Source organism: Pseudopodoces humilis, chromosome 16 (assembly GCF_049639895.1).
Source record: "Pseudopodoces humilis isolate 2021_Gansu_Grassland_sample_001 chromosome 16, ASM4963989v1, whole genome shotgun sequence".
In the NCBI taxonomy this organism is placed as follows: domain Eukaryota; kingdom Metazoa; phylum Chordata; class Aves; order Passeriformes; family Paridae; genus Pseudopodoces; species Pseudopodoces humilis.
The window spans coordinates 4,805,471-4,824,755 of NC_142215.1; the positions used below are offsets into that span (position 1 = coordinate 4,805,471).

General features: G+C 40.1%; 1 long non-coding RNA gene across 1 annotated transcript; it reads left to right on the forward strand.

Moving 5' to 3' along the window:
• Positions 1-16,332: 16,332 nt before the first annotated feature.
• Positions 16,333-17,941, forward strand: LOC148183013 (uncharacterized). The gene is made up of 2 exons (XR_015773983.1): positions 16,333-16,473; positions 17,311-17,941. It is a non-coding gene; the product is annotated as an uncharacterized LOC148183013 (long non-coding RNA).
• Positions 17,942-19,285: the final 1,344 nt, after the last annotated feature.

The following is a 19,285-nucleotide window of genomic DNA, read 5'->3' on the forward strand; positions in this document are numbered from 1 at the left end:
TACACTTCATAGCATTTTTTCCCTCAACAGATCACATAATCTCACTGGTTCAAATATAAAACTATTTAATTCAAAATAATCAGTCCTGGCTTTTTTTTTTTTTAATGAATATCCAGTTTGAAAAACTGTACTCTTAAATCATTTTAAATGCAAAGCAATTCTGGGTAAGTCTTAATAAGAGGAAAGTTTGGGCCTAGATCTCCTGGGTCTAATGCATTACCTGCACATGTAGCCTTCATGAAGCCATTAAATTTTAAACTAATATTACATTCCACAACCTACAGCCTCTGGGCCATTTGCAACACTCTGGGATGATTTTTCTGGCCAATGACTTTCCTCTTCCTCTGTTTTTCCTGATGGCTTCTCACAGATCAGCTCAGAGCAACGTGCATTGTTCAATAGAATTAGCAATTGGATCTCTGTTCCCAGCTAGCAGCCTTTTATCTGTTTAACTGTTCCACTTTCTGACTAGATTTTTAGCAGTTTCTTTCTAGTATTGCTTTTGAAACTAATTTTTCCCTCCAAAAAATATTTGTCTTCTTCATCTTTTACATGTACAATATTTACTCATTGCATATTCCTTTTACTGGTGGAAATTCTCTAAGAGAATTAAAACACAGACTTTACAATGCAGGTTATGTGGCTGCAACAGAATAATCCTAATTTGGAGTTAGATCATGTAATTTTCTTTTTTTAATTGATTTATTTTCTTCTTTCTGATTTTGAGCAATGGACCTGAAACATGATCACACAGTTGGCTGATTTCATTTGGAGAAAGTTAGGAAAGTGGTTTTGTACTGTTTTATTTATTTATTTTTACTGCTGGTGACAAAAATATAGAACTGAATGAGAGGTTATTTCATTCAGCCAATTTCCTTTCTGTGATGGAAACCGAATGGTTCTAAGTCATCCTGGACTCCCTAGGTTTGACATCCACTGGACAACGTGGGTCATTTTTATTCCATTAGTGTTTGTTTCCATTGCAAAGAATCCTTTTCCTGCTCAAATTTATGTCAGAGATAATAATCTATGTCTTGTCACTTTTCACTATTAAGGGGCTGAACCAGTTCTGATATTAGTAAACATTCGATGTTCTTGTGGTTACAACAAAGAAAGAGTTTATTCTATTTCCATCTAAGATTAGCAGATGCCATGTGGTTTTGAATATTTACTCTAAGTGGATTGACATGGCTTTTACAGCTGTAACTCCCAACTCATGATCTGTGATAAGGAGAAAATCTGTGAGGTCACCAGAAAATCACCACACTAGATTTTTTCCACATCTAAGGCAAGGATGCCAAGAAGAGACAATGAAGATATGTTCACAGGGGATGTGGTTTAATGGTGGGCTTGGCAGTGTCGGAATAATGGTTTAACTCAGTGACCTAAAAGGTCTGGTCCAACCTAAAGGATTCTATGACACTCTATATTTTGGGACAAAGCAAAGAAATTTGATGTAGCATAGAAAAGCTGTGCATGACAAGACCTGACAAAACGAGACAAAAAGCTCTGGTTGGATGTAATACACTGGAGTTTAGACCCAAGTGTAGCAGCTCAGACCAGAACACCTGTAGGTCTTCTGTGAAAGGATGAAATTTTCCTTCTGTCTAGAAAAAAAATAAGCAAAGAAGTCCCATCAGGATTGGAAATCAGGAAATGGAAATGGAAAATCAGCATAAATGGAGAAAACAGTCTGGAAAGGTCCAGAATCAATGCTGCCAATGAGCAGAATTGTTTGGACAGTCATATTTGGCCTTAAAATTATGACTTCCATTGAAGGCATCAAAAGCAGTAAAAACCCTGCAACACCATATTCATTAGCTAGAAAAACTCCATTTGTGAACTTCTTGGTGAACACCAAAGGAAGTGCTGTAATTTTAGAAGATACCTCTTATTGAAATTTGTTTCAATACGTTTTAAATCTGTGTGAGTAAATGGCACAGGAAGAACTAATTGAGATTCTGCACTATACAACAAGAAGAGAAATCCCATTGCATTTTTATCCAGTATTCACTATGTGCTGAGCAGGACTTTGAACACTGGATGCTGGCTGGGGATGCCTAGCAGAACAGACATTATTAACAATGGTGAAATCCACGTGCAGTATTTCCTATTGCTTCTCAATTCCCGGATTCAGTGAGCATCCAGAATGCAGGACAAGAAGAGCAATAACTTTACAGGAAGTAAGGTGCATATGTACCTGGAAATCCAAACATTTCAATGCTGATATGAGGTACAAGACCACCCATAAGCACTTGAGTACATATCCATCAGTACAAGTTCCTCATTACCCAATAAGATTTTTTCTTTTTGTTCCACTCCTGTAGATTCAGTAACTGCTTTTACAGTTTGCTTCACTGAACAATGACAACAAATGTGTTGATTGTTGCAAAAAACATATATCTTAATATGCATTTTATTCTTTTGCCTATATATTTCTGCTGAAAATCCATAACAGATAATAAAGAGTACTTTTTAAGCAAAAACACATCTTAAAGGCACCCTGTGAGCACAATTAGAAACATTTCCCCTCATACAGCAAAGATAATGTATCCTAAATGCTCTTAATTTCATACATCTGTTATGCTCTGTCATGAATTTTTTTTTCCCCTCCCAGGACAATTTTTGAAGGTTTCTGCCAATTTAATTCAATTTAAAGCTTTTAATGTCAGCTCAGCAGGTCATGCCACTTTCTCCACATTTGTATTAGGCTTAGGGAAATCAGAAATATGACAAACACTTTTCATCAGTACCCTATATTCATGACAAATAGCCATTGCATCTTCCCCCACTATTTGTTGAATAAATTTTGCAATTGTTGTTAATTTTTTGTCCCTTTAACATATAAACAACACATGTGAATGTGCACACGTATGCAGCATCATTTTATCTGGTATTTTCTTAGGCCACAAGTCTTTCATATTGTTTTCAACACTGCAAACTGTCTTCCTAATTCCCCTTCTTTCAAAATAGTTCTACAATTATTTTTTGAATTATTATTGAACAATAACTGTACATTATTTTTTGACACTGTCTTGTAACTGTGCTCAAAGGATCTGACTGGATATTATTATTCATTTTTTTAAGAGTTATCAATTCTGCTTGCTGAACAATTTTCAAGTTCTGGAGCAAGTTAGATGGCTTAGAGTTATATGTGTCAGAAATCCATAATAACCAGGATATTACTATATTTTGTTCTGCTTCTATTACAGTGCTACTGTGAAATTTGAACTCATTCACTGTATCTGTATCTGAGTGGTTGCAGTGTCACTGAATAGCAGGAAAACACCCAAAATATGTCTTTTTTTGTCTTTGTGTGGAAAGAATGGAAGGCTGGGCATGCATATATGAGAAAAAAATGCACTATTTGTATTATGTGTATATATTACTATCATTCTGTCTTTAATTTGAGAGAAGTTGTGTGATGCTCAGGATTTCACTTGAAAAGAAAATTACCTGTCCTGTGGGGTGATATATTTAAAGAGACACTGCACTCTGACAGACCTGCTCCTGATTGTACACAAACTCAAAGAGTTCTTGGGTATTCCAGGCCTGGGAGAAAATGTTTATTCCAAGGAGGTGGTGATTCAGGGTTCCCTGCTGCTGAGAAGCCAGGTTTCCTCGGAGTGGTCACCATTGTCTGCTGAGACACCAGAACTGCTCCACTGGAAGGTCTTTGCAGCCTTTGCTGGCCAAAATTGCACAAACACCAGGAGCTTTCCTTTGCCAAGCCCCTGGCTTGGGATCACCACCTGACTGCAGAGAACCTTCCCCATCATCCTCACTGGCACCACCAGAGCCAAACTGCTGTTATTCACAATAACATGCTCTCCAAGATCATATTTCTCTCTTGACCGTGGGGATAAATGTTCAGAGTCAAAATTACGAGTGATTCCTGTGGCCCTGCTGTAACACACTTCTTTGCTTGAAGGCTGCATTCCAAAGAGATTCCCAAAATAAGTCTCAAGGTTTCCTGCAAAGGCCAAGACTCAGCTTGTCTTCCATTAGACCAGCTTTTTTGGAGGTAGGACCACCACACACTCCTGAAATTAGGCTTATCCTGGAGATCAGGTTCACAGGCCTCACCTATCATTCCTTCAGGTGTGTTTTTGTTTACTTAATTCTCAAAAAGAATTTTCAGTTGCAGTTCTGAGATGCTGTACCAGTGGAGAATTGAGTTAACACAGGAACTGATTTATGGAGTCACAGTCAGCATCTCAACACTTGCCTTCATCCCCACATGGAATGTGGAGTCCTTGTTTCCTCAATGGCAGTTTGAAATGTTGTGGAGATATTTTGTTTATGCATTGCCATTTGAAACAAAATACTTTTACTTTGTTGAAACAGAATTTCCAAGTTTGACTTTTCTGAGATGGCCCAAATAATTTCATTTTGTGACAATAAAATCCTGCACTGCAGCTTTCCTGGTGGTAAATAATCACCAGAATTTGTAAGTGCAGGGCTTGAGGCTACATTTTTCCAACAGGACCAAGAAAAATGGCAGAAATAAATCTGCAGTGTCCCTGAGTTGTGTGACACTCCTCAGTGGGAGTATATACAGCATTAGTGCTCCAGCTAAATTCAGATGTAAATATCCTGGACAAACCAGTTTTCAAGAGCTACGTTGAGGTTTATGTCTGAAAATCTTCTGTGCCCCCCTCCCCATAAGCATGACCTTTTACCCACAGGTTTTGATTTTTATCAAGATAAGAAAATAATTTTCCAAAAGGGAATTTCAACACAGGTTTTGCTATAAACTGTTTCACTGTCACCCTTTGTGGTATAAAGTAGCTGAAACACATCAAGACTAGCTAGCAAAACAGTGAATCTGTTTTCCCAAGAGAATTAGTGGCCAGGGAAATAAAATCAAGGGGAGAATTTACATTCTCAAATACTGGGAAAAAATGTCTCAGAAACAGTTAATTCCATTACAAGAGCCTGGCCTTGCAGTCTGGGGAGATGGTCCTGTGCCTCATGACTGCACACCAGCTCTAATACTGCTACAATTGATCAGGAAAACAGATTTAAAATATCGGTCTAAGGCTTTTCTAATTATCTTAAAATAATCGTTTCACTGCTTGAAATGAATAGAGTGACAAAGCAAACCTTCCAGGCTGCTCACCACACACTAACAGACACAGACTAATGACCCTAGAGAGCAGGCCAGCCCTTCTGATGCAGCATCCTCTGCTCTCAAAGACTAAAGTGACGTGTCCTCTGCTCTCCACGTGTTCCACGGACCGGAATGAAGCCACATAACTTCTAACACAATCCCGAGAACGACACCTGTTCAGCACAGCCACCACCGAGGGACTTTCAGAGCCAGTCCCTTGCAGCTATGCAATCAAAGATCAGTTTTCAATGAAATATTACTTACTTGAATCAATGTTGTCTTGATTCTTCGTGAAGGGTGCAGCAGGCATAAAATGTGATATTGATTTCGGAGATGTAGCCTGGTCCTCTCTTCATGGCCATTTCAAAAAATGCAAAGTATTTCTTTTCTCTCACACCACAGATCACGTCATCTTTACAAACTGGAGATCAAGGCCCTTTTATGTTGCCTCATATTTATCTCCTGCCCTTTTTTTCCTGTCCTCCTCTCTTCATCTTGCAGTTTTTCTTTCTCCTCCTTGAGTTTTTATTGTCTCTTCGGCTCTCCTCTTAGCTCCTGTTCTAATTTCTGCCTTTTTCCCTGCTCTCCTGAGTGCTTTTAGATTCTGATCTAATTTCTCATGTCTTCTCCCAGTGCTGCTCTCTCTCCTTTCTATCTTTCTGACCCTCACCTGTTCTCCTTTCTGCATCTCTGACTCCAACTCTGCTGCTCCCCTTACGATGCTCCGGCTCTGGATTTTCCTCCTCGTCGTTCCCCACATCGCTCTTGGGCTGTTTTTAGCACTCATTTCAATATAGTTTTCCCTGCTGTATGCACAAATACAATGTCCCAGCCTCTCATAATAATACATCTTTTTTCTAGGTTGCCTCCCATTTCCACGATTAGCATGCATATCTTTTTAATGAAAGCTGCAGAAACGACCAGGAACAAGGCTCCCTAAATATGTAATCTGTTGCTGTCAGCCTCCCGTAATAGACAAGGGTTACTTTTTTTTTTCCAGAAGCCAATATGAATTTAAGTCTATCCCACAGGTTTGGTTTAATTAATTTTGGAGCTAGAAAGGGGTCCAGACCAGAAATCATAAAGCCAAAACTGTCTCCCAGTGGTCTAGGGCATGAAAGAGGGAAGAATTAATATATTTTCCAGTTATATTTTGGAGCAGCAATTTTAGATAGAAAAACTACCATTTTCTGAATATAGTACTGGCTAGGTGACCAAAATTAATATTTCAGCAGTGAAAAGTGCCACAGAAGCTTGACCAGCAGTTAAAACAGGCTGTGTCTGAAACAGCCTCCAGTGCCAGCACTTCCCTGGTGCTCTGCAAGGTCTCAGAAGAAGGCTCATTATATCCTTGATATCCAAACCATGTTACTAAGCAGCTTGCCTGTTTTGCCAAGATTTGAGAACAATTCCTGCTTAGTTTCTGAGAGCTGAAAAGATTGCAGTGCATAATGACTTGCCTACAAATATTCTGGCTGATGTGTTGACTGTCATCCCACACGCTTGGGGCTGATCGTATACATGGCAACGATTTGAAACCATAATTGGATGAACCCAAAGCTTAGACTTAGGTCTACACTACAAATAGTTGTGGTTGCAAGCCTGAAATTCTCTTTCAATTACTTCATGTGTTATTTACTTAAGACATACTTTGAAAATAGTTACCAGTAAATTAATTCACTAAGGTCAACTTAGAAAAGGGCTTGTGTGCCCTGTCAACATGTTTTTTTTTTCAGATTAAAAAATAAGTAACCATTAAAGTACAATATCTGATAGATTATTTAAAAGAATATTTTAATACATTTATTTATATATAGGCCCCCTAAAACTAATATTAACCAATCTTTCTTGCTTTCATCTTAAAATTCAATGATTCTATTTATTTCCTATTGTATGACACCAGTTCCATCCATCATGGTCCAAGGAGTTCTGGCATTTTCATTTTGTACTCTGATTCCTTTTTGTTTCTGAGAGCAGAAACCTGTATTTTCTGTCAGGGTAGAGAAAAATAACATTGCTACATTAGAGATACTCCAGACATGGTTATGACTGTGGACATGAGTCTTCTGTGCAGAGAAGAAGTTCTCTGGCAGGCAGAAATCCAGGGTATCCCATTGGAGAATCTGATCCAAAGCCAAGTAGAAATGCCATCTAGGGCCTGATTGCTCCCAGCTTGGCTTTGACCCAGGAACATGCCCTTCTTCTGAACAGGAAATCAAGTTTTGGAAACAGATTTAAAAGGATGACAAATGACTCTAGGCTCTGCTAATTTACATTTCACTCAAGTTCTGTGGAAATCATTAGAGCTGCTCCTAATCCCAATAGCAAAACTTCAAATCTCACACAGTTCTCCCAGAGTTACCTGTGTTTAGAGCAATGTGGCTCGGCAATTTGGTTTATGTTTTGTTTGACTAAGTCACAGAAGTATTTAGCCCAAATTAGTACATCCTGCAAGATGAAATGTGAAACCACGGCACAACACAGACACATTTCTCTTTCAAAGCCGTGTTTGGAAGAACTTAAGAACTTTGAACACTTCAAAGCTATTAAGTGGTCAGCTTTTGAGTTAGATTTGCCTTAGTACTGACACTGATCTCACAGGAATGCAGCAGTCTTTACCACAAATCCTGTGCTAAGGCTTTCCCTCTGTTGTTCCATGATGTCCATGTCCAGGATTGTGATTGACTAGGTGACAACTCACCCAGCCCTGCATCTCTAAACTGGAAGTTGTCTTCAGGAAGTTTTTGCTGAAAGAAACGACACTTTTCAAAGAGTCTTCATTGGAAAATATTTTATTTTGCTATAAATGCCTTGAAGGAAGAATTCACATTCAGTAGAATCTAATATAACATGTCATTTTATACTCCAGCATTCCAGCAGGCAGAGGTAACATAGTTCAGGGAGCGCACACGTTTCTTCCAACACACCATTTAGATGAAGTGGTGTGTATGTACATTTTATGTATTTTCTCTTTGGTTTGGTCTTTAAAAGATTTTTTTCAATTTACAAGCTTTAATTTTTCATAAATGTAACCACTTTTGCTTGGCAAATAGAAGGCTGAATGAAATTTACTGTAAGAGTATTCCTAGCTGTGTTAGGGTCAATCAAATTTCTCAGGAAAATATAGTTGGAGCTTTTGTGGTTTGGGCTAATTGGTGGTATTATTCATTGATATCAGATAATAACGTACATCTTAGACATCTGGAATTATTTCTACACCTTGGTAGGTAACCTGGGAGATTGGAACCTGTAGATACCTTGAATTTAGGATAATACTGAAAATTATTCCAGATTTCAGATACATGCATATCTGAATCAGATGGTTCCTATGTGTTTAGTCACGATAAATCCCGGGTCTGTACTAACTCAAACTAAGAGAAATCTGGAGATAGGCATAAATACTTTATAGAGTGTTGTGTACACTAATTAATAAACACAATTTTCTAAGAGCTTGCTGAACCCTGAATAAACATTGCTTAAACAAATGGATGCAAATTATTAATAGAAACTGTAATCTCCCTCTCTACCTATTATTCTTACTGGGCCTTAACTACTTTGATACTTTGAAGATTAGAAGAACAAAACCAAGTTAGCTTTGCCAAATAGGAAAATAAAATATTACAAAGTATGAAAGAAATGATCTTAAATCTGAGGCCCTGTAGAAATCAAAGAATAACAAATATTATATTGCCCAAACCCAGTTGTTGAACTTCTAATGGTAAAATCTCTGCCTTCCACTAACTGTTAGATATTCCTGCATGACTGCAGCGTTGTTTTATGTATGTGAGCCAACCTCGCAATATAAGGTGACAAACAAAAAAGATGGAAAAATATATAAAATGGTAAAAAAAAAAAAAAAAAAAAAAGCTCTACTTGCCACCTCAGGCTTTAAAACTCTTCTTACACACTTCAGCACGAAGTCTATTAAAGTGGAATATAGTGGAAATACAATATACAGCAATGAATGTCTCCAAACCAGCAATTTAGCGCTAAAGCTGAGGGCAGTTCTTATGCACCGACTTTTAATACCGAGACGATTTGTGGTCTCACAAAGTTCCTGCCTTGGGCAAGAATTGTGCTGTGCTCTAATAGGTCTAGTTTGTTGACTGTCAGAATAATGGAGAAATTGGTAGCAGAGGGCCTGAGCGCTGTAAACAGCTGAGATAATTAGAAGGTCTGTCAGGAGGAGAGTGAGGCTAAAGCAGTTTACGTTCTGTCACAGGGAGGAAAGTGTTCATTCAGAGGGCTGCTGGATAATGTGGGATATGATGTCTTGTGTCCTAGTGAGCTTGCCTGGAGATGGGGAAAAAGTGCTTCTCGTCGACTTAGTTGGCTTTCTCTACCCTCTTTCCTACTGCAGGCTTGCAAGAGTTTATATTTCTTATTAATAAAATAATACATCTTGTGAGCAAAATGCTGACTTGCTGTTTTTTAAGCCAAGCTGCTAGGTTAATAGGATGCTCAGAGTCAAGCAGGGCAGTGCAGGGGGGCTGTGGAAGCTGCAAGGGTTGAAGGAAAGCATTTGTGAAGAGCAGACATGAAAAGAGCCCTCTCCACACATCCCTCTCCTCCCAAAAATAAAAATAAAAACACAACAAAAACCAGCTGAATGTATGGTTATGTCACCACCTTAAAGAGGATGCTCCTGTATAGACAGAGAAGTGTTCCATAAGTTGTTAACACGAGAATTCTGGTGCCTTAGCCAAGAAACTAGACAGTGGGAAGCTTAGCAATCTAGAAATTGCTGTGACTAAGCCTTTTCTAGGCAACGACATGCCTAGGGATGGAGTAAGCCAAAGATTTCAGGGCTGGTTTGTGGTTTTGGTTCTTAGTTTAGGGCCTGACTTCTGCAAAGATGGATGTTGGCTGTCTTCCACATAAAAAGTCTTAGTGTTCAGAAACTGGCTAGTTAAAAAGACAATCACTTGAAATTGGTGGTATTTCAAAAAATACAGAATTAGTATAGGAATATAATATAGTGCAGAGCGTTCAGAAGTGAGTAGGGAATGAGGTTGCTAAGGTTAAGATGTTAATGCTTAATAACAAACAAATATTATTAAGTTTTGAGTTATAGTGAAACAGGGGGAGAGAGTGGGACAGGCACATGGCCAAGAGACCTTTGTCCTTCTCCTCGCTCTGCCTTTAACAAGTCACACATTAACTTTGCTCTCGCACGAGGCTCTGTACCAAAGAGCCTTGGGGATCCATAGGTGTCAGATGATTTTCAAGTTGCTGTTTATGGATGCTTCTATTGCTTCCATCTCACGGGGTAGAACTGGGAAAACAGATTCTTGCACGCTGTTTTAATTTAATGTGGATTTCTCCAAGGATTACCACATTTTCCTGGGTCTGTGGGAAAGAGAGAGGCTAAACAGAGGCTAGGAGTGGATATTTTTAAAACTTGGACAGTCCAAAGCCACCACAGCAAGGAATATAAGGGACCTGGAACCACTCAAGCATTACAGTGACACCATTCAGACAGCAATATTTGGCATTGTTTCTCCTGCAGCATCCACATCCCTCCTACTCAACTGCATTTTAGAGCAAGGGGCAGATAATTCTTTGCCATCAGTTTCTGCCCCTGGTTCCCACAGTCCTTCTGAAGACCTGAAGAGCTGCTGCTTTAATAATTCGGTTGTCTTTCTGACAGGGCTGGAGGAGTCTTTTTTAAGCTCCTGCAGCACTGTGGAGCAGCAGGCAGCAGACAGTGCATGATTGCACTGGGACTTCAGAGCAAACTCCAGCTCGCTGTCGGTGGCTGTGTGCCAGACAGCTCCGCCTGCAGAGAGCAAAGCCTTCCAGAAGGCTGAGCATCCAAAAAGGAGACTGTCAACATCCCCCTGAACAGTGAGTGGGGGGATCGCCACGGAAAAAGGGAGCAAGCTGGAAAATTGAGGCGTATGGGGAGAAGTGGCGTAAAAGGGCTAATTATCTTCCTATTCCCCTCGCGCGCCTATTAAAGACCACCAAAAATAGCATCTGCTTAAGGATGAGGATTTTTTTTTCCCGCCAGTTAAGTTAAATGGACATCCCACCTGTTGTTTGGTGAAGTGAGATCACTCAAGGAAGATGGAGTTGGCCAGAAGCCACCTCCTGACAGCGAGAGGCAGGTCTGAACAACAAAGTTTGGATCAAGATCTGAACTTCTCTCCCATCCAAATGTGCTTGGATCCGGAGGCTGGCTGACACCCATCTCTGCTACATCTACTCTGTGATTATGTGTGAATGGCCCTAGTGCTTCTCACTACACCCCATGTAATCACTTGCATTTGGGCATCATTCTGCAAGAAAATCTGCTGTCACAATGGCAAACGTGTGTGATGCTTTGCTGGATAGAGATTCACCTCTAACCCTCACAAGACATCAGTTTTCACCTGGGAACATGCTAACCGAGCTCTGCTGATGACAACTTCCATATTTACAGGTCTCATTATTAAGTCAGCTTGAACTCCAGGTTTACATGGAGGATCCTTTCCCAAACTGGTATCAAAACACTGCATGCTTGGCAGCCGGTGTGCATGTGCAGTGGGCCTGATCCTGACTCACATCTGGCTCCTGCCTGTGCAGCCCCTGGTACTTCAGCGGGATTGCTCCTGATCGGAATTTGATGAATACCATATTTTCCTATGTATCACCCACAGATTATCTATAAAAACTGTGATTCCTCAGCAGTGTGGTTTACAGGCATATGTAAGTTATGTGAGGGGAAGTTTGCTCTGGGGCCCCCTCTTTCCCAGTAGTCCCATTGCCTCTAATTCCTGCTTTTGCTTCCTTGACCCCCAAGTCCCACTGCTGCAGAGTCCTCCCTACTTTGGGTTCTGCCCTGCCCTCTTCACCTCTGATTCTGTGTGGTTTGTGAGAAGCCATCTGGGGATGCATTTTCAAATGTCAATGCTTTTTAAGGAATACTCAATATATGCAAAAGAGCAAGCAAACTGGTTTTTTTTCCCCCTATTTTTTTTTTCTATTTATTTCTTTCTTTTTCTGTTTTCTCTCTGAAAAATAGAAGGAAAAAAATTGAAGAGAAGTTTCAGTTTTCTGACTGAAATTGAATCTGGAGAAAAACCCATGCATTACATGAAATGCTTCATTTATTTTTAGTTGAAAGTTATTAATTATTATGTTAAACTTTTAAAATACAAGTTTGACCTTGTTCTAAAAATATCCTTCTGCAACAAAAAAAAAAAAAAAGAAAAAGAAATTATTTGTTTCAAGAATATTAAACCAAAAGGTTCTGACTTTTTCTTTCTGTGGTCCCAATAAGTTATTCAGAGTTTAACATGTATTCTGGGAACATGTTTCTCAGAAAAAAAATGCCTTTAAAATCTACTCTTGATTAACATGAGGGAAGAGCTGAATCAGAGCCCCTGCATTTGAGGAATCATTGACTCACCCTTAAGGTGGGAAAAATGAACAGAGGTGAAATCCATAATAATTTTTGGCACAGAAGCTCCTTTTTGGGCAGTCACGTACACAGCTGTGATGAACTGCAGATAATGTCATGCATCTCACCCAAAGTCATACAGCAAATCCCTGGCAGAGCCAGGAGTACAAGGGCAGCATGTGTGGCTCCCTGCTCTCTGCAGGAACCACTCATAAATGGTTGTTTTGTATAATTATGTACAGATAGTCTATAACCAAAAGTATGACTTTCACTTTGTATTGTGTTCTTTCCAAATTTTTTTTTAAAATGAGGACTGTATGTAGAAACCGTGGTTGATGCCCTCTGTTGACTTCAACCAAAAATGTGGTCTTGTTTCTTTGGAAAGTCATCCAATAACTTCTGACCTCATATATACTTCAGCTACTGTCAGAAGAAAAAGGCAATAAATAGTGCTATGCAAAGAAAACAAAATGATTATCCTACAACCTAATGAGCAATTACAAAGGGCAAATTACTTTTACCCTCAGTAATTTTCTGCCATTAGATAATTAACATCAGAAGTATTAATGATCATTTTAACAAATTACCATATAATTATAATGTGTTTCTTCATTTAGCCCTACATATTGTACAAATCCTTCTAAGATTTGTCTATTAATTGAAAATACATTATTTATTGGTTTAGCTGAGTAACAACCCACACTGGTAACTAAACCCATTAAAGAAATGCTGAACTGGTTGTAACTAGCTGTCACCCTGTGGTCACCTGAGCAATTCTTAGTGGATGCAAGTGTCACTGACCAGCCTCAAATTAAGGCTCAAATGGAAAACTGTAATGGGTCACAATATTCACTGGGGTCACAGACCCAGAAATGTCACGTCTCTGACTCGTGTTAACTTCAGCTGGAATGAAGGCTGAGAGTGGAACAAATGCACTCAGGAGTTTACAGGGCCAGCACATGCTGGTGGCAATGCTGCTTCTTAGATTAATTAATTTCATAACATTTCCATAATACAGTTTTACTTAGTGTACTTTTCATAATCTAATTTTAGTTGAATTGCTTTGCACAATCTGCTCAAAATGTGTTTACGATTCAGAATTGTTAGAGTCCCCTTTTCATTTTTTGCTCAGCTGCCTTTGTAAAATCTGCCTAAATTGGTGAAATAAATTAGGGGAATGCTGCCAAAACTGGGTTTTGTACTATCCTAACATTCAAACCAATTCACTTGGGCCAGGTTTTTCAGCACTTCCCATGAATCTTCTCTTAGATGTACATGAACAGGAACATGACTGGAAAAGTGAGCTTCAGGAGTGTGATAGAGATTTTTCTGTGGGAAGAGGATTTTGTATGTGGGGGCGGGTTTGGGAAGCTGGTTCCAAATCACCCATTTCCAATTTGGGAACAGATATGGCCCATGTGACCTAAGCATCTTGTCAAGACAGCTTGAATTTGAAATTGTGAATATGCATGTGGATGAGCTACAGACCAAAAGAGCTCACATCTATGTGAATAGCCTGGAATTCACCCTTGGGCAAAAGGCTGGGAGAAAGCTTGGAAAACTTGGCTCATGTGAGATACAAATCCTACAGCTTTCCTATGACTCCCTTGGACAGTGTCAGTGGTACGTACAACACACACATGTAAAAAAATTCACGATCCCCTTCTGACAATTCCTGAAGAGGGAAATTATTTGGAATAAATTATTCATTACAAAACTACTCAGCTTTGGCAACAAATCTGCAGGTTAAGGGAGAAGGGGAGCTATTCTCTCTGCAATGGTGTGTTACAAGCATTCTCTGTTTTAGAAGCTTTAGCTTTGTGAACAGTTGATGATATCCTGGCTCTTTCTTCATTTCTGTGCCTTTTGGGAGCTCCACTAAGATTCTTCCTCTTGAGAACCCTGTCCTTCACAGGACTCAGGATCCAGAGGGACAAAGCAGGGTTATTGCTGTTTAAAAAAAATATTGTGTTTCCTAGGAAAGACAGATTCCAGCTCAGGTTTCCTCACACCTTGATAATCCTTGTACTAATACAATTTTCTGCCCCAGGTCCCTCATTCCTGCAGTGTGCTTTTCTGTGTGTAGGTAAAAGCAGAGAAAAAAGAGCATCCAAGGACTTTTCAGCAGCACCTCTGGAATAATCATAATAAAATACGAATTTCAGCCATGGTTTTCTTGCTTCTTGTGTAAAAGACTTGAGTTCCTGCCATGCTTACAGTTAATAATATAGGGATACAAGGAATGAAGCTCAAGATTGAGCACATCAGCATGAAGGTTGTGGAGTCTAATCCTTGTCCCACTAAGATCTGTGGCCCAACTTCCACTCTCTCTGCAGGGTAGAACAACACTCCAGATATCACTGGCCATTCATTTTCATGGATATCGAACTTTTCTTTTTTTAATTAAAAAGAATGATTTTTTTTTTCCTCCTCCTGCCATTTCCAGCTGCCTGAACAGCTATGATGACACCTTACAAAGTTGCCATTACATTAGTGATATTAGTATTAATCACACGTTGCTTGATACTGTAATTGAATAGTTTTTACACAGATGATATTAACTGATAAAATATGGCATCCTCATGAGAAAACATTACCTTGAAATATTAGTGTTATAATATGTTAATTTCTATGGAGGATAGAGTACAGATATATGAGGAGATGTAAATTTCCAGCACTTCTGCTGACAATTTCCATGTCAACATAATTCTTAGGAATTCATACCCACTATTTTGTGATGACTTATATGATGATGTATAACAACTTAAGGGGCTTTAAAATGCAGTATTTTGACTAATGCAGGTTGGTAAATAGCAGGCAGGACTGTTTCTTCCTCTCGATTCTGGGAAGGCTGATGCAAACCCTTGGTATGGCCAGGAAGTCACCAAACCTCAAAGTTCAATCCCAAAGCAGGGGCTCAGATGGCTCTGGGCACTTTGAAGCTGCATTTAGCTGTTAGAGTAAAGGTTTTTATACGACAGATTTGGGGTTTTATAGAACAATAATGAAGAAAAAAAAAAAAGGAGAAAACAGTAGGTGGTTAGTCCAGCATGTCTGGCAGAAACTGGATTTTGTCTTGGTAAACAAGTCCAGACAGTTTACCTCAGCTGTAGACACCTAATTCTGATCTTATTTTTCCTTAATCCTTACTCCTGAGAAAAGTTGAACCTTTCTGTGTATTTATTAGGATGAACTAAAGTGAGCTGTGCCAGGGCCCTGAACTCCTGGACAGAAAACACAAGGCCCCTGCACACCGCCTCGTTAATAACTCATTGCTCAGGGAGAGTTTACACCAAGACAGTTCCTCTTGCCTTGCTGGCTTCTCTTTTAACACCACTGAGTTCCTCAAGAAACAATCTGGAATAAGACAAGAACCTGGGAGTGGAGAGGGGCACCCCAAAGGTGGGAGAAATGACAGCAAGAGAGGTTCTTACATCCATAAAGAGGCAGCTAACCTGGCTGCTTGCTCTCTCTTGGGCTAATCTGAATTAATTGGTGCTATTTGTGCCTTTGATACTCAAATGCAGGGCCTGGGGGTGGGAGTTCTCATGAAACAAGTGGCCACTTGGGAGAGCCGTCCCAGGTCCAATCATGTCATGGGCTCATTTGTCTCCCACAGTAATTCACTACTCACTTCAGTCACTTTAAATGTAAAACAGCTGCTGCTGCTTAGCCCTCTTTTAAGGTACCTAACCAGCAGCTTTAAACCAATCCTGAATGGGTCCCATCCCATAATAGTCACCCTCACAGTGATCATTTGGAAACAATTAACCCTTGATTCAAGATCCTCTTAAAGAATCCTTTTCCAGGCTCTTCTCTGCTGTGGCCCATTTCGTCCTTGCCTTGTCCCTTGCATGGGAACAGCTTTATCCTTTGGGATTACTGGGGTTTGTGCAGCAGTATCCACTTCTGTGTACCTGGGAGGGCAGCTGTGTGGGTTTTGGGCCAACCCCATCTTCACTGAAGAAAATTGAAGGTATCACATAAAACAGACTAGTGCTTTATTAAAAAAAGAGGAAAAAAAAAAAAAAGAGAAAATATTTGTTTCCTCTCTTTGTTTCTCCTCCTGCAGTACCTGGGGGTCTTGTTCGCTTCACATGTGTTTGGCACGGCTGCTACCCCTTGCCTCACTCAGTCTCTGGTGATATGATGAACTGGAGATTAATCTGTTTTAAGGGGAAGCATCTGGCTTTGAGCTAATAAAATATCAATTTGTAACAGGGAGGAAAAGGCTCAGCGAGAGGTCTGCATGCTTAGGGCTTTGAGACCCAATTTGATTCGGGAGTTTAATGCCACTTGTGAATTTTAGGCTGTGCTCCGAGCACTTCAAAACCTTTCTCCATGCAGTGGTCTCAACTTTCTCCAGAAGTCCTATGTTTTTCAGGCCTTTGCTGCTGTTGGGGGTATCTCCCAGCTCTGAACCCTGCAGGGCTGCCCCCTCCCAGGCACCCCCAGCTCTCCCTTCTCCTAATGGCTCTGCTGCCAGATGTGGCTGCCCCTCGCTGGGATGTCAAACTGGCAACACCCTTGATCCAGGCAGACAGACACTCAATAGCCAACTTCTGGAAAGCCTCCCCCCGCACTGGCCAGCTCTGACACAAACCAGCTGAGGACATTGCAATGCCAGAAAGTGTTACAGCTGGGCTGCCTGACAGATTGGCAGCACACACGCTGATTTGGGGACTGTATTTGGGGGCCTGTGAAGTACTCACTGTCCAGGCACCGAGCCACTAATCACAGTTTACATTAGGCAATCAGATACTTTTCAACTACTGAATGATCTGCTGTTTGCCCCCCTTTTTTCACCTTACAGGACCCTGTGTGTATATACAGTACCTCGGTGCTCCACATCTGCATCATGTTTTGAGCCGAATCTAATGCACAGCTACGACCCTCAGCTCAGGCAGCCTCAAGGAGCCCAAATCACTGCTGCTTTCCTTTCTCCTCCCACTCCCCCAGCCTGACTTTTGCCTGTTTCTGTGCTGAATCACTTGGTTCATTTAACCTGGGGGTTACCTGGTTATGGAAAAATCCTACAGCACTCCCTTATAAAGAGAAAGGCTTCTCGTCATTCTATAGGATTTTGTCAGCATATAGAATCCTACAAGTGGCTTTAGACACAACTCCAGAGATCAGATCTTCCCTGAAAACAATAGATTTTAGAGCTGTTTTTCTGGCATGCTGCTGGCTTAGTCACTTTTACATTAGAAGTGTTTCATTAGGAATGAATCCACGTCAGCCCCACGTGCCAATTCTGATCCCTGCCTTGGCCCAGCCACGATGCTGGAGATATATGTTCCTGTAAGATAAGTGTGCCATGGCTGGATGTCTAATGAATATGGCCTCATTTACAATAAGAAGGACTTAGACCTGGCTACGACCCAGAGGTTCTTTTCCAAAGAAATGCTGACATTTTGGAAAACCTGGGTTCCTGTCAGAATGAATAGCTGAAATTTTTATCTTTTCCAAGCCAAAAAAAAAAGGTGCTCTGAAAAATGTGCACAGTATTAAAATGTCAAAAACCAGTTAGGTGCCAATTTAAGGAAAATATGTAAACACAGAACATGAAAATTCATATTTTAATATAAACATTTAAGTGAAATTAACAGAAATGTTTTGATGTTGGTAAAATGAGATATCATAACTTCTCAACAAGTTTTTTTGCCCCAGCTGATCTATTCCTATGGAAATGTTTTGTTTTTGATGAAACTGTATAGTTCCCACTGATAATTATTTTGTGAAAAGGAAGAAAAAAAATTGCACCGTGTGGGAGACACAAACTTTTCCTACTGAAGAGGGATTTATCACCAATACCTAAAAAAGCTCCTAACCCTCCCAAATTTGCTTGTGGAGAGTCAGCTCTTGGGGTTCAAGCAGAGCAGGAAGGTGCTTTAATGGTTCAACAAATGCTAAACTGTGTTTTGTTGGGTTAATATTTCCCTCTTCACTCTTCCTTCACAGACATTGCAACCAATCTTTGCCCATTTTGGGCAAATTTCCCTAAGTAAAAGGTGCAAACACAGCTACTTACCTTTCTGAAGATCTGCTCTTATATAAAGCACTGGTAAGCACCAATTAACCTTCTTTCCCAATAAGCAAGACTGCTTATTTCCTTTCATGGTGAATTTGGGATGTGACAACCAACAAACATCTCTGATGACAAAATGGGAGAGGAAAAGGCTGTGGATGATAAATAATAAACAGGTAAATACTGTGTATAACTGGGGAGGCACTGTGTGCAAGCACACACACTTAGAGTCTGAACTAGAGCAGAGTGGACTTGAAAGATGTTATTATGCATTCAGGCAACTTCAATGTGCCACTAATAAAATTAAGTGTTGGAACATAAATGTTTTAATTTTAGTGCGAATGCTCCAAGCAATACCCCCTCCTGCACCCTTCTTTCCCACCCCCAGCCTAGACTAATCCATTTAGAGACAAATTTACATTTTATTTCTCCAAACCCTATTAGCATTAATATAAAGGTCAGCACTGAAAAGGCAGCTTCAGAAGCTAATGTGCCAGTGTGCTGTGCTCTGTGACCAGATGAGGGCACGTGGGTCTCTCACCCACCGAGTCTGACAAGAATTTGTAATTTAAGAGGGCGGTCCTCCTCTCCCAACATGCCCATAGCTCATGGAGATGATCAGGTCACCCTCTGGAAACCAAATGGGACTGCTTTTCCTGATATCAGAAGGGGCAAAGGGGAAGAAATCACTCTGTGAAAAGCCTTCCATGCCATGGAAAAGGCTATATATTACATATATTGACAATACTTAAAGGCTTTT